The 15,231-nt window shown below is 47.1% G+C and overlaps 1 pseudogene; it reads right to left on the bottom strand.

Annotated features, from left to right (window-relative positions):
- Positions 1–1,244: 1,244 nt before the first annotated feature.
- On the bottom strand, positions 1,245–13,007 carry LOC122241926 (annotated as a pseudogene).
- Between the last annotated feature and the right edge of the window lie 2,224 nt (positions 13,008–15,231).

Below are 15,231 nucleotides of genomic sequence, written 5' to 3'. Positions count from 1 at the left end.
TTATAGCTAACTCTGGTTTTGCATTTCAAAAAGAAGGCTCAAAAGCAGAAGCATCTCATCCCCCAGTCTCCCTGTGGGATGTAGGCATCTCGTGAAGACCTTGCATGGTCCACCTGGTTTGCTGTCCAGGTACAAACCTGCCATAGAGGTGATGGAGGTTTCATGAAGCCTCTAGAGGCAGAGAACCTAGAACCTGAGCTCAGTGGTCTTCAGAACTGCCAGCGAGATGAGGTAGTTGTAGCCATGAGCATACACCTCACATCTGGTACTAAATGTTTTATTTTGTTCATGGCAAAGTCTGAAACAAATCACCTTTAACATCCCAGTGTGAGCAGTGGGTGAAAATGTCATAAACACCTGTCATCTGACAATTGGATACTTGGTACCCAGGTCATGGGAATGGAGACAGAAGGTGTGATTGGTTGAAAAGCGGTCTCACAAAGATTTGTCCGCAAGCGAATCCCCAGACCTGTGCATATTATCTTATACAGCAAAAGATGTGATTAAGTTAAGGAGGAAGAATCTACCTTGGATTATCTAGGAGGGCTCTAAATGCAAGCATGTGTGTCCTTCCAACAGTGAGACAGAAGTTCTGACCCAGACCCACACACAGATGAAGAGATAACTAAGAAAACAAAGGCAGAGACCAGAGTAATGCCGCCAGGAGCTAAGAAACATTTGTCGCCACCAGGTGAGGCAAGGAACTTCCATAAAGTCTGAGTAGGAAATGTGACTCTACTGACACCTAATAATAATAATAATAATAATAACTCTTTTAGATAGTAAAATATCAAAGGGAAAAAAAAGAGGCAAGAGAGACCTATAGCTAACTCTTTTTGCATTTCAAAAAGAACACTCAAAGGCAGAAGGATCTGGGTGCCCGGGTGGCTCAGTGGGTCAAGTGTCTGACTTCGGCTCAGGTCATGATCTCATGGTCTATGAGTTCGAGCCCCGCGTTGGGCTCTGTGCTGACAGCTCAGCGCCTGGAGCCTGCTTCAGATTCTGCGTCTCTCTCTTTCTCTGCCCCTCCCCTGCTTGCACTGTCTCTCCCAAAAATAAACATTAAAAAAAAAGAAAAAAAGCAGAAGGGTCCCCTCCCTTATTATTATTACTATTATTATTATTTTAGATAGGAAAGTATCAAAGGGGAAAAGAAGGGCAGGTGAGACCTGTAGCTAATTCTGTTTTTACACTTCAAAAAGAACACTCAAAAGCAGAAGGGTCTCATCCATCATTATCATTGTTATTATTATTATTACTACTAGAAAGAGAATGTTTTGGTACTTTTATGTACAGAAAATTCAACAGCATACACTTAGCCCAGTTTGGTGGCCAGTTTTTTAGCCTTTGCCTTTGGACCCAGGACACTGCCTCCCCAGTGATGGCAGATCTCATCATATTTGTCATTGTCATTGGTTCTGATGGATTCCACCAGCTCAGCCAGAGCCCCTTTGTCTTTCAAGTTAACCTGTGTGAAGGTGACAGTGGTGCAGGTCTTTCTGTGGACCAGATGCCCCAGACTGGCCTTCCCCTTGATGAAGCAGGAGGGAACCCCATGTTACAACACAGGGCAGTCAGGAAGACAGCCGGCTCAGTGGGATCCACAGCACGTGCAAACACTCCCAGCTGAGCCTTCTTGCTTTCCACTAAGGTGGTGACAGTATTAACCCCAGCTGGAAGGACAGGCGGCCTCTTCGTGGGGACATCCTCTTTGCTGGCATCTTTCTTCTCAGCCTGGGACCAACGATTTCAGCTTCTTCCGACTCTGGTCTGTATTTGTGGGCCAGCATAAGCAGTTGACTAGCTGTTGGTGATCCAAGGCCAGGTGGACTGGTTAATAGTGGGAGGCACTTTCAGACACTTATAAAGAATGGCTCTTTGCTGCTGCAGCTGGATATAGCGGGGCCATTTGACAAAGCAGGTGATGTCCTATTGGATCTGGATGTCCGATCTGATGCCAAGTTCTTGGGTCTTTTCTCAAACAGCGGATTGACACTTCCTTGGCCTCCTACTTCTTCTTTTTTTTTTCTTTAATTTTTTTTTAACGTTTATTTATTTTTGAGACAGAGAGAGACAGAGCATGAACAGGGGAGGGGCAGAGAGAGAGGGAGACACAGAATCTGAAACGGGCTCCAGGCTCTGAGCTGTCAGCATAGAGCCCGACGCGGGGCTTGAACTCACAGACCGTGAGATCATGGCCTGAGCCGAAGTCAGATGCTTAACCGACTGAGCCACCCAGGCGCCCTGGCCTCCTACTTCTTCACGAGAGCAGGGGCCAGGGCCACCTTCTTCCCCTTAGCCTTCTTTCCTTTTGGCATCTTGGATGGGCTGGAGGAGACAGAAGGAAATTATTTTTTAACTGCATACTCAAGGAGGCCAGAACCTTCTGTCATTGTGCAAAGAGTCTGCGAGCTGGCAAACAGCAATGATATCCTGTGGCAGGCAGCACTCTAGGATGGCGATGATCTCCACTCCCTGGTGTTTCTCCTGTGGCCATTACTTCAAAGGGCATAGAGATTTTGCAGCTGTAGTTAAGGCTACTAATCAATTGGTTTTAGAACAGATTGTCCCTGCGGCTCTAACCTAGTCACATGACCCCTGTGACTGCAGAGTGTCTTCTCCAACTGGTAGCAGAAGAGAACATCATCGAGATGTACTCTGCTGGCCTGGAAGAAAGCAAACATCCACGATGTGAGCCCTTGCCAGAGAGGGTGGGCTCGTGCAGCTGAGAGTGGTTCCCATGTGACAGCAAGGGAAAATGGAGACCTACTCCTGCAGCCAGCCGTAAGGAAAGATTCTTTTGTTTTTGTTTTTTTTAATTTTAGCTTACTTATTTATTCTGAGAGAGAGAGAGAGAGTGAGAGAAAGCACACGCACCAAAGCCTAGGGACTCCTGGGTGGCTCAGTCAGTTGAGCAATGAGCTCTTGATTTCGGCTCAGGTCATGATCTCATGCTACGTGGGTTCAAGCGCCACACTGGTCTCGGTGCTGACAGCATGGAGCCTGCTTGGGATTCTCTCTCTCTCTTCCTCTTTCTCTGCCCCTCCCCTGCTCTCTCTCTCCTAAAAGAAATAAATTTTTAAAAAACAAACAAAAAAAGGATCTACCAAAGCCTAGGGTACACTTTCTACGATCTGATCTATCCAAGTTAATCCTGAAGGAATCAAGTTCTTAGCTAGCAGATCCTGTAAGCAGGTGCTAAAATCATGTGAAACAGAGAATAAACTTGTCAATTCCAAATGGAATCCCCTTTATGGCACGCGCACACACACACACACACACACACACACACACACACACACACACAATGGTAGAGCTAAATGTTACCACGTATTTTGCCCATTTTCAAGAGGGAGAAACTACAGACATTCACCACTCTAACCAAGAAGAAGAAAACTGCACTGGACTTAACTCAGAGAATAAAGCGCATCTCTCTCCACTTGCCCCAGCCTCCCTAATTTCCTTTAAGTCTCTGGAATGTGCTAAGCTCTTCCCTGCTCTCGGGCATTTCCACAAGCTTTCCTTCTGCCTGAAATGGTCTTTCCTCCACTCTTCATATGGCTGAGTCCATCCTTAAGGTTCCAACTTAAATACAATTTCCCAAAAGCTCCTGTCTCTGACCCCCGAGTCTAAAGTTGGTCTCCAGTGTCAGTCTCCCCCAGATTCCGCTCTTCCCTCTCTTGGCACTTTATCGCATTCTGTAATTATATATTGATTTCTCTGCTTGCTGGGCCACTAGAATATAGCTTTATATATTATTCAGCACTCTTTTGGTTGCAAGCAACAGAAACCTCTCTGCCTTGATTAAACTATACAAAGAGGAGTAGCTTGTATGATTCAAAAAAAAAAAAACCCATTGCCCACCCCCTCCCCCCCCCACCCCAGCCTCTGCAAGGACAAGAACGATGGATACCCCGCCCCCTGCCCTATAGGACTTCTCAGTCCTCCCACAATTCCAGCCACTATAGAGATTTGGACACCACCACTTACATTTCAGATTCCTAGGAGAGAGCATCTGGCATGTCAGGCTGGGTTGGGTTTCTGCCCTTGGACGTCACTGTAGGTGCCAGTGATGGGCTCAGGGTAAGAACAAGAAAGCACAATCTGTTATTTTGTTATTAGGAGGCAGGAGGGACGAGGTGGATGGCTGTCGTTAGGGAACATACCAACATGACCGCTTTGACCGAACCTGGATTGTGGGTAAGGCTCTGGATTGAGCTGTGTTACTGTGTCTGTGGGTCTGACTTTTTCAGTCTTGCTGCCAGTCTTTTCAGTGTTTGGATAGCACACGCTTCCAGCAGGTGTTGCCACCAACAAGAGACTTGATGTCACTGTGCTGAGGTGCTACGGATTGAGTATTTGTGTCTCCTCCAAATTTATATGTTGAAACCAAATCTCAAGTGTGATGGTATTAGGAAGTGGGGCCTCTGGGAGGTGATTAGTGACCTTACAGAAGAGGCCCCGGAGAGTTCCCTCACCCCTCCTGTGATGTGAGGACACATGGGAGGGCGACCTCAATGAGCCAAGAATGGCTCTCACCAAACAATGAGTCTGTCATGACCTTGATCTTGGACTTCCCAGCCTCCAGGGCTGGGGGAAATACATTTCTGCTGTTTCTAAGTCACTTAGTCTACGGTATTGTGTTATAGCAGCCCAAACACACAGACAGAGATTTGTATTGAGAAGTGGGGTGCCCCTCGAAGGTGAAGGTGGCTTTGGAACTGGGTATTGGGCAGAGGCTGGAGGAGATTGGAGGCTTGTGCTAGAGAAAGCCTACACTGCTGTGAATGAAGCTTTCAGGGCAATTCTAGTGACAGCTCAGAAAGAAAGAGCCAGAGAGGAAGCCTCAATCTTGCTAGAGAATACTTGAGTGATCTTGAACAGAATGTCACAGAAATATGCAGGCTAAAGGTCATCCCAGTGAGGTCTCTGATGAGGAACATGTTACTGAACAGTGGAGGAAAGGCCATTCTTGTTATCAAGTGGCAAAGAATTTGGCTGAATTGTGCTCAGGTTCTAGTGTTTTCTGGAAGTTAGAATCTGCATGTGGTGACTTGGATATTCAGCTGAAGCTATTTCTAAGCAAAATGTTGAAGGAAAGGTCTGCGTTCCCCTGACTGCTTATAATTAAATTCGAGAAGAGAGAAATGACTTGAAGATGGACTCGTTCACCAAAGAGGAAGCAGAAGTTAAAGATTTGGAAAATTCTCAGCCTATTAATTTTTTAAAAAATGACGCAGGGTGATGGGCAGAGAACACTGCGGATGTGGCCTAACCACAGCTGATAAGGAGACTATGAATCAGCCACCTCAACAGAAGCCTAGAGCTATTATCCGAGACGTGGAAGAACCACCACCTGAGGGAACTCACAGGTCACCAGAGCCGCTTCTGCTGTTCGCATTACCTCCGTCTTGTTGCTGGGGCTGCTTCAGATCACCAGCTCTGCTTCCCACAATTAGGTGGGGGTATGGGGGGGCGGGGTGCTAGTGTTTCTGAGCTGCCCCAAGCGTGGCTCCTGTGGACACCCCTCCAGAAGGAACCCGCAAACTTTGTCAGTGTCTCTATGGCACTTTCTGCAGAATGCGTGAGCTTTGGGGGCATGGCTACTGACACCCAGATTTCAAAGGATGCCCAGGCACAGAGCTGGGGGGAGGGGGCCATTAGGTTAAGTCATGGGGGCCAAGTCCTGCCTGAAAAAGATGCAGGGAGGGGGGCTTTACCCTAGTAGGTCCAGAAGGGGAGACTTCTGCCCCAGTGGGCATGGAGGGCAGAGCATCAAGCCACAGAAGATTACTCTCATGCCTTAGGATTTAATGCTGTTTGCTTCATTCGTTTTTGGACTTGTTCAGAACCTGTCATTCCTTTCTTCTTTCCTATTTCTCCCTTTGGAACGGGGATGTCTATCCTGTATCTGCCCACCATTGTATTTTGGAAGCACATAACTTGTTTGATTTCATAGGTGCACAGCTGGAGAGGAATTGCCTCAGGACAAATTGGGAGTTAAGGCTGAATCTGGTTGAGATGATATTTAGCTGAGACTTTGGACTTGGACTTTGGAGTTGATACTGGAACAAGTTAAGGCTTTTGGGGCCGTTTGGACGGAATGAATGTATTTCACGTGCCAAAAGAACGTGACTTGGAGCAGAATGTCATAGAATATTTGTGAATACCAGTCTGTGATATTTGGTTATAGACTAAGACAATAGATGAACCAGATACCATATGCTAATCCAGCCTATGTGTTCCACAGAGCTGGAGGAGTCCAAATGCACCTTGACAAGACAATCTCTACAGGAGGATGTAGTGAGAAAAAGTAGGCTCTAGAGACAGTCCATGAATCCAGCCTTACCGCTGTGACTTTGGCCAAGTCATTTAGCCTACACATCGATTTCCTCGTGTATAAAATGGGTATAATTATATATACTTATGAGGACATTGCTTTAAGTGGCTAATAAAGCCTTTTCGGGGATTCCTTATTTACCATAGTTTCTGTACCACCTATCACCATGAGAAATTATTTTATGTATACATTTATACCCTTATCCCCCCACCAGAATGAAAGCTCGAGGAGAGCAGGAGCTTGCTTCCTTGAATTATTCAAGGCTGTATTGTCAGTGTCCGGCACATTTTAGCTCTTTAATAACTCTCTACTGAATAAATGGATGCACGAATGAATAGATGGACACCCAAGAGGGAAACAGAAGGGAATATAACGGGGATCACTTTTCCTGGCATCTTACGTGGAGGGAGGGGACTGAAGAGCTCCAAGAAAGAGACTGCACCCTGTGAGCCACGTTTTCTGTGTTCATGTTATTCTGTTTTCCTTTTGTTGTCCCCAAAGCCTTCGTCATTCTTTTTAAACATTCCAACTGTGTCTCAGCAGTGCCACGGGGTAATAAAGGTTGAGGGTTAGAGGATCCCCTACCTCTGAAGATACCAGGACACCGGTGACAATAGCTAATGAGCCAGGAATCCTGACTGCAGTGCCCCCTCGGTCCTGAATCAACCGGGGAACTCCCAGGCGGTTTATCTGAAGAAAGCAGCAATTTCCTTAACACTTCCCTACAAGTATGAGGATCAAATGACATAACTTATATTTTTAGTACAAAATTGTTTAAAGTTCATTTGAGAGAGACAGAGCGAGCGAGTGAGGTTGAGGCAGAGAGGGTGAGAGAGATCCCAAGCAAACTCCGCGCTGGTTGTGCAGGGCCCGATGCAGGGCTCGAACTCACACACCTCAAGATCATGACTTGAATGGAAACCAAGAGTGGGACGCTTAACCGACTGAGCCGCCCAGCCTCCCCATGACATAACTTCTATATAAAGCGCTTGACATATAGTAAGTCCTACGTGAACGTCTGTTCTAAAAATTACCCTAAAACTCCATAATCCCAGCTCAGTACATACTTTTCCTTCAGAAATTTCTAAACATTACCACTGAGTGATAAACTGTACTTTCTCAGAATTACTGCCAGCTCTGGCCCATGGTATTTCCTTTTTCAAGAGAAAAAAAAAAAAAAAAGCAAACTGGTCCCTTCTTTCTCAACCTTGTGGCAACTGAGCTCTAGCAGAGGAAATGTAAATTGCGCGACGAGCAGCCAATCTGAGGTGTAATCTCACGGTTCTCATGTAAAGAAGTTAAACAAACAGTGGAATGCCTGACCCCTTATTCTGAAGTTTTTCCACCTGCTTTGTAATTAAACACCCGCTTATAGCCCTGGGGAAAGCCCGGGCTAGCTGCACATCACTGCAATCAATTTTCAAGCAAACTTCTTTGTGGGTCTGACAAGATTCCTCTGAAGAGTCAGCCCCCCCCCTCCAAAGTTCCTGGGGCGCTGGGGAGACCCAGCCTGTGAGGATGACCTCTTGGGGCCAGGAGCGCCATCTTCTGAGCAAACCCCGTTTCGAGCAGATGGGTCACCTTTTTGCCCGGGGCTTTAGAATTATTTGTGAGCTGTTTTTACGTTTTAAAATACTTCAGCCTGTTTGATCTTGACAAAGCTCCTGCAGGGCTCCCCTGGGAAATCTCAAATTCTAAGCTTTCAGAAATCCAAGGAAGCTGGGGAAGGGGGCTAGTGAAGCTCCGCAGCGCAGACTTCCCTGGTCAAACCCCCTTCCTGTGAGAGCTTGGGGAAGGTCCTTAACCCCTCTGTGAAATGGGAATAATAACAGTATGTGTCTCGTGAGTGTAGAATGAGGACTGAGATCTTGGAACGGTGCCTGGCACACGGTATCATTCAAAAAATACTTCTTTCTCCCTTTTCCCTTCCTCTGTTTTAGAAAAGGTTGTCTTCAGTGATTGAGTAGGAAATACATGAACATGATATTTATCGAATGTTTTATTTATTTCTGAGAGAGACACAGTGTGAGCAGGGAAGGAGCAGAAAGACACAGAATCCGAAGCAGGCTCCAGGCTCTGAGCTGTGAGCACAGAGCCCGATGATGTGGGGCTCGGATTCATCAACCGCGAGATCGTGACCTGAGCCGAAGTCTCACACTGAACCACCCAGGTGCCCCAGGAACGTGATTTTTAAAAAAATTAAACTCACGCGTGGCATGGATTACAGTGAAAAGAAACCCTCCCTCTGATTGCTACCCGTCATTCCCCTCTCCAAGAACGTCAGTGTCAGGGGCATCCATCCAGATGGTCAACAGAGGCACACATTTGTATTTGTGTGCACTTTAAAAAAGGCAAATGGTAGCACACAATGCGCTCCTACGCCTTTTTAGAAAAAAATGTACAACACCTCTCTTGAGGTATTTCACATACCATACAATTCACCCCTTTAAAGCGTGCCTTGCTTTCTTATGTATCATTTATCTCAGTTCCATGTCAGCATGATCACATCCATCCTGTTCTTTTCTCTGACTGCATCTCATTCCACTGTATGGATGTACCGTGATTTTATTTACTCCTAGATCGCTGGGCATTTAGGTCACCGGCAGTGCTCCCATGATAATGAATACCCTTGGACTTAGGTCTTGGTGCGTGTCCAAATATTTCTCTGAAGTTTCTCTTCTTGTCCCCCTTTCCTGGGAGATTGGATCTGTTCCTCAGTTACGTCCATAACACCTCTTACAACCCAGCACACTCACGATGCTCGCAAGACATACCTCCACACTGTTCTGTTGTTTTGGCCTAGGGTTTTAACACATATTAGGCAATATACATTATTATTATTATTGCTACTGTTATTGAGACTGAGCATGAGGACAGTGGCTTGGCAGGAAAGCAGCAGGGAAAAAATGGGGATATTTGTGGCTTCATTTCGATAGAACACTATTTACTAATTGTCGAGGCTGGGTTTGGCAAGAAATACTCATGGACACACCATGTAGGTCACGAAGCCCATTTCTCTACAGTTCCCCTCCCCCAGTACTTAGAAATGAACTTACACAGACTTTCATAAAGCTCATCCTTAGTGACCAAACAGTTCTCCTAGACAACCCAAGGCTGACATGAAGACTCCTGAGAACTTGTCCAATAAGGGACTAAGGGCATTTCTTCAGTCTTTTTTATAACAATACCAGGAAACACTTGCAAAAGCTTTTGCCACACGCCAGGCATGACTCTAAGCGCTTTACCTGTATTAACTCGGCTGCTCCTTACGACAAGCCTGGGAGCTGTTACTGTCACAACCATCTTACAGATAAAAAACTGAGGCATGTGGAGGCTGTACAACTTGTCCAAGGTCTTCCAGCTGGTGAGCCAGGAAGCCAGCATTTGCCTGGTGGCTGAGCTCCTTTATATCATTAACTGCCCCTCTCTACCGCTGTAGAGATTGCGCGAGCGGCTTGTTTTGTGTCTAAGTAACATCGTGGGAGAGAACCAGGCTCTAGCAGGATGGGCACACAGAAGACACAAGACACATTATAATCAATGTTCTTGTTTTATTCCTGAGAGCCATATTCTGCTTCTTGTTAAAATTCTCCATCAGAGGTGCATTCTCTGCAGTCTTAAAGGCTTGTGGGGGGGGGGGGGGTCTCCAATGGAAACACAAAACGCCTGGGGAAAAAGAAAGCCTCCTTGATGGGAGTGAGTTCCCTGGAGGGAACAAAGCCGTAGGCTGAAATTCCTCTCTGCAAGTGGCTAGCTGTATGGCCCTAGGCACTCCTCTTTATCTTCAGTAAGCCTCAGTTTTCTCACCCGAAAGAATGGGATAACGTGCGTTCCAGTGAGGCTTCAATGAACTTGAAACACTCACCACAGGGCCTGGAGCAGGGAGGCTGTGGAGAGTGGTGGTTAACACATAAACCCGAGAGTCTAAATGCTTGGTTTCAGAACCTGCCTCTGCCATTCAGCAGCTGGGCCACCTTGGGCAAATCACTTGTGTCAGTGCCTCATCTGCAGAATGGGGCTTTGGACGGGACGTACAGGAGGATGCTGTAAAAATCAAAGGAGCTACTGCGGTGTACCTACTTGTATGGGGTAACGGGTGTGGCCATCTTTATCGTCCGGGTTGTGTTCTTAATGCTTGTATCAGTCAGGGTTCTCCGGAGAAACGCTTTGTTACCCATTTTAGTAGTTTGCTCGGGCTAACAAAATACCACAGACTGCATGGTGAGACTGGGTGGCTTAAACAACAGAAATTCATTTTTCATGGTCTGGAGACTGGAAGTCCAAGATCAAGGTATTGGCAGGTTTGATTTCTTCTGAGGCCTATCCATGGTGACCTTCTCCTCACGTGGTCTTTCCTCTGTGTGCACACGTCTCTGGGGTCTGTGGATTGTCATCTCCCCCTCTTATAAAGACACCAATCAGACTGGCGTAGGGCCCAGCCTAAAGGAATTGTTTCAACCAATCGTTTTGTTTTTTGTTTTTCCTGTAAAGACCCTATCTCCAAATGCAGTCACATTCCGAGGTACTGAGGGCTAGGGCTTCAGCATGTGAATTTGGGTGGGACAGGATTCAGCCTATAATGGTGTAACATCAACTTGAAAGGATTGCTTTGAAGATTAAAGAAACAAGGCACCTGACAGGTTTGTGACGGTGTCCGTACATAGCAGGCACTCAATAAAAGCTATTTTCTTTCCGTCCTCTTGAAAACCCTTCAGAATTCTAACAAATGATGAGTTTAGGCCTCACTCAGCTGGTGGGAACCTTAGAAGGGAATTTGGAGAACTGATGGGAATCCTTGCCAGCTGAAAAAGAGAAAGATTCCTTTCCAGGGCTTGCCAAATGTAGTGATTCTCAAACTTGAACATGCGTCTGAATTCCCCGGCTGGCTTATTGATACCCAGAGGGAAGAGTCAGTAGGTCTTAGACCAAGGATGAGCATTTCCAACAAGTTCCCAGGTGATGCTGCTGGTTGAGGATGAGGGGGCCACAGGTTGAGAACCACAAGCCTAGTGCCTCAGAAGATAAAAATTAAGAAAGGGAGGGGTAGGGGCGGGAGGGAAGGCTCCGGGCAACAATGGCTTTCATAGACGTCCTGGGCTGCATTCTGAGATGTCCAGTATGATGACCCCAAGTCTATGTCCTATGTCTCCACTGTTCCCCAAGGGACAGGACTGAGGAAGATTTTCCATGCGCTTTGCAAGAAGTCAACCTTGTTCAGCTCCTGTGCCCTTCTTTGCCGTCTAGGTCCCCTCCTCCACCTGGTCTGTGCTGGCTGCAGCCCGTAGTCAGCCAGCTGGGCTCCCCAGGCTGTTACAGGCTTAAGGAGAAGGCAGGTTCCCAGGGAGAGGCTGGCCCCTTCACAAAGCAACAGCTCCCGCAGGAGGGAACAAAGCCGGGCCTCTAGAAATGTCAGCTTTTTCCACAGAGCCGACTGGATGATGTGAGAAGGCAAGGATTTTCTCCTTCTCATTCAAGTAGTTTTTATGTGTCTAAAGATGTTTTATGGAAACAGAAATTGTACCTGATAAAGTGCCAGCATTAATCCATTTGATGTGTTTAAGGGAAGCGTTTTCACAGCAACATATCATGTTAATGTAATTCTGATGGATAAGAAATGGCAGAGGATGATTTCAAAAGATCTTTTTTTAACATGATGAGAAAAAAAGAGAGTGACTTCCCATTTTATTTTTTCCTGTGAATAAGTGTATCTTTAATCCTAATAGTATTTGCTGAAATAGAGTTTTGGCTAAAATCCAAAGGGAGTTTTCAGAGCTGGGCAATTTCTTTTTACATCTGCTTCACTGACGCAGCCATCAGACAAGGAATTCAGTTCAATAAACATTTATTGAGCCCCTACTGTGTGTCAGGCACTATACTGCCTTCTAAGGAACTCATAGGTAAGACAAGAACCCAACAGACGACAATGGTGTGTGACAGCTGGGGAAAATGCCCCCTGCTACTTTCACTTCATCAGGTGTTCTATTAAATAAATCCTTACTATTCTCCTTACTATAAATCCATACTATTCTCTGCAATAAGGAAGCACATCCTCCACCTACCTTGTACTAAAACCTTGAAAATGTTTGTATTTTAAAGCCATGTCTCTCCCCACTAAGTCCCTGAACATCCTCTTCACCAAAGGAAGTACAGAATTAAAGTACATTTTCAAAGGTGTTTTGTATGCATGTTAAAGTTTAAGAGGCCTCTGGTTTAGAATATGTGAATGAATTTTTTAAAAACGTTTCCTTAAAAAAAAATAAATAAACATTTTTGAGAGAGACACACACACAGACGCGTGCCACATGCAAGCGGGGGACAGATTGGGGGCGGGGGGGGACGGAGAAGCTGAAGCCAGCTCCTCGTTGACAGCAGAGAGCCCGATGCAGGGCTCGAACTCAGGAAATCGGGAGATCATGACCTGTGCCTAAGTCAGACTTAACTGCATCCAGGTGCCCCGACATGGATGCATTTTTTTTTTTTATTGCAACAAGTTGTTTATTATTAATGAGAATCAAAACATTGTGGTTGTCAAAAGCCTGGCTTGTTTTTTGTGTATTTGAGGGTCTTTAATGTTGCTCTCACTCACTTGCATGACAGCAGGCTCACAAGGATCAGCCCACAGCCTTGAGCGCGCTGGTGGGAGGGCAAGATAGAGACTCTCCTCCATCTCGGTGGTTTGGGCAGAAAAACAGGCCAAAACCAAGCTGACCTAGAAAGGACGAGGGTGTGTTCCAGGCGGGGGCTCCCAAAGCTGGACCTGTGGTCGTGTGTAAAAACAGGGCTAGGGCTCCAATTTAGTCAAGTTACACCAAGACACTTTGAAAAGCAGCCAGCAGAATGGAGAGGAAAAGGGGAGTGGAGAGGAGGAGGGGAGAGAGAAAGGTCACAGTAGAAATCGTGTTCGCTTCATCTTCCTTTGGGATTTAACTCCCGATTGACGGAAAGACCACCTTTTAGAGACATAGCCTTCCTAAGTCGGGGTTCAATGGTCTCCCCACCCCAGTGGGATACATGCATGTTTGTGTCCAGTGAAAAGGGTTTCCAACCTTTTGTTTTTTTTCCAGTTTATTTTTCAGAGCAACTAAGGGAGCAGGGGCGTGGCAGAGTGAGAGGGAGAGAGAGAGAATCCCAAGCAGGCTCCGCCCTGTCAGCACAGAGCCCAGTATGGGGGCTTGAACTCAGGAACCGTGAGATCATGACCTGAGCTAAAATTACGAGTTGGAAGCTTAACCATTTGAGCCGCCCAGGCGCCGTCCCACCCCCCACCAGCCTCCCCTCCCCGCCGCCTTTTTTTAAGAAGGCTGCCTGCCCAACATGGAGCTGGAACTCACAATCCCTAAGATCAAAAGTCATGTGTTCCATGGACTGAGCCAGCCAGGCACCCCTTTCCAATCTTTATGAAACTGAGTCATTATTTTTGAATTAGCACGAGGGGCTTTCAGAGTTACCAAACGGAAAGGATGTGTTTGGTCAAGAAAGCCTGTTCAATCACCCTTCTACTTTCTAGCGATCCTTCAATGACACCTGGAGCCCCGGCCACAGCTACTGGCTACTGCCACCTTGAAGACCCAGAATACAATGACCCTATAAACTTGTGACCCTACACCCTAAGGTATATATATAGGGCAGAGGGCCCCATCCCCTTTTCTTCTCTTCCTTTAGGCATTTCCTGCCCTTCCAACCCCAACCCATTCAAGAGCCCAGGTTATTTCCTTCCTATTTTGTGAGTAGTTATGTCACAGGTGCTGTGGGCACAGCTAGGTGCTGGGTCAGATTCGTGGGGAACACAGAACTGTCACCCGGGGTGCTCTCACTTGACTGCTGGGTCAGGAGGGGCCAACTAGCTGAGCACTGCAGAGGGAGGAGCAGGGGCACAGGCCGGGGGAGCTGGGCAGGTTCTGGAACTGCAGAGAATCCAGTAGCAGAAATGTAGCTGGTAGAGGCACGGGATCCTAGAGGAAGCAGTGGGAAGAATGGGAGAGGGTACCCAAGGGTAGAATGTGATTTTGCATTTTAGAAAGAGCCTTCTGGGGGCACCTGGGTGGCTCAGTTGGTTGAGTGTCCCACTCTTGACTCTGGCTCAGGTCATGATCCCGTGGTTCGGGAGTGTGAGCCCTGCAACGGGCTCTGTGCTGACACTGCAGAGCCTGCTTGGGATTCTCTCTCTGCCCCTCCCCCACTCCTGTCCTCCCTTTCAAAATAAATACATAAACTTAAAAAAAAAAAAAAAAGGAAGTCCAGGAGAGATTTATTAGAGATTTATTAGAGATTTATTAGAGATTTATTAGAGATTTAATGTGCTCCCACTCTCATGAATGCTGTATTTTTAAAAGACCTCCAAGGCAAGAGTGGTGCTCCACACGCAGGGAGGAGTCCCTGATGGTGGAACCCGGTGCACCCAGAGACAGGTCTGGCAGCCTGGATGCCTTCCCTGTGGCTGAAACCACACTGGAGGCAGCCTCTCAACGAGGAAGAACATCAGCGAGGAAAGGGGGTGGGGAGGTCATCGGTTAGGAGTGGGGGCTGGGGGGCTGGGGGGCTGGGGACAGAGAAGCGCGGAAGAAGACCCCGCGAGTGTCAGGACAGCAGGCAACTGCTGCACACTGGACTCACTCGGGGCGTGCGGGATGCTCGCACCTCGTCCCAGCCCGACTAAACATTTCTGGGACAGAGCCAGCCATCGGCCTTTTTCAGGCTTCCGCGAGGCCGATGTGCAGCCAGGATTGAGAACCACTGCCCTAACCCGGTGATGCTCAAAGTGTGGCCCGTGGACCAGCAGCGTCACCTGGGGGCTGGTTAAAAGCGTGGTCCCACTTCGGACCTGCTGAATCAGAACCCATATTCTCCCAAGATCCCTGGGTGACTACGTACCGGAATCATCTGGGCAGCTT

This window comes from Panthera tigris, chromosome C2 (assembly GCF_018350195.1).
Source record: "Panthera tigris isolate Pti1 chromosome C2, P.tigris_Pti1_mat1.1, whole genome shotgun sequence".
NCBI lineage: Eukaryota > Metazoa > Chordata > Mammalia > Carnivora > Felidae > Panthera > Panthera tigris.
This window is presented reverse-complemented; position numbering and strand designations above follow the sequence as displayed.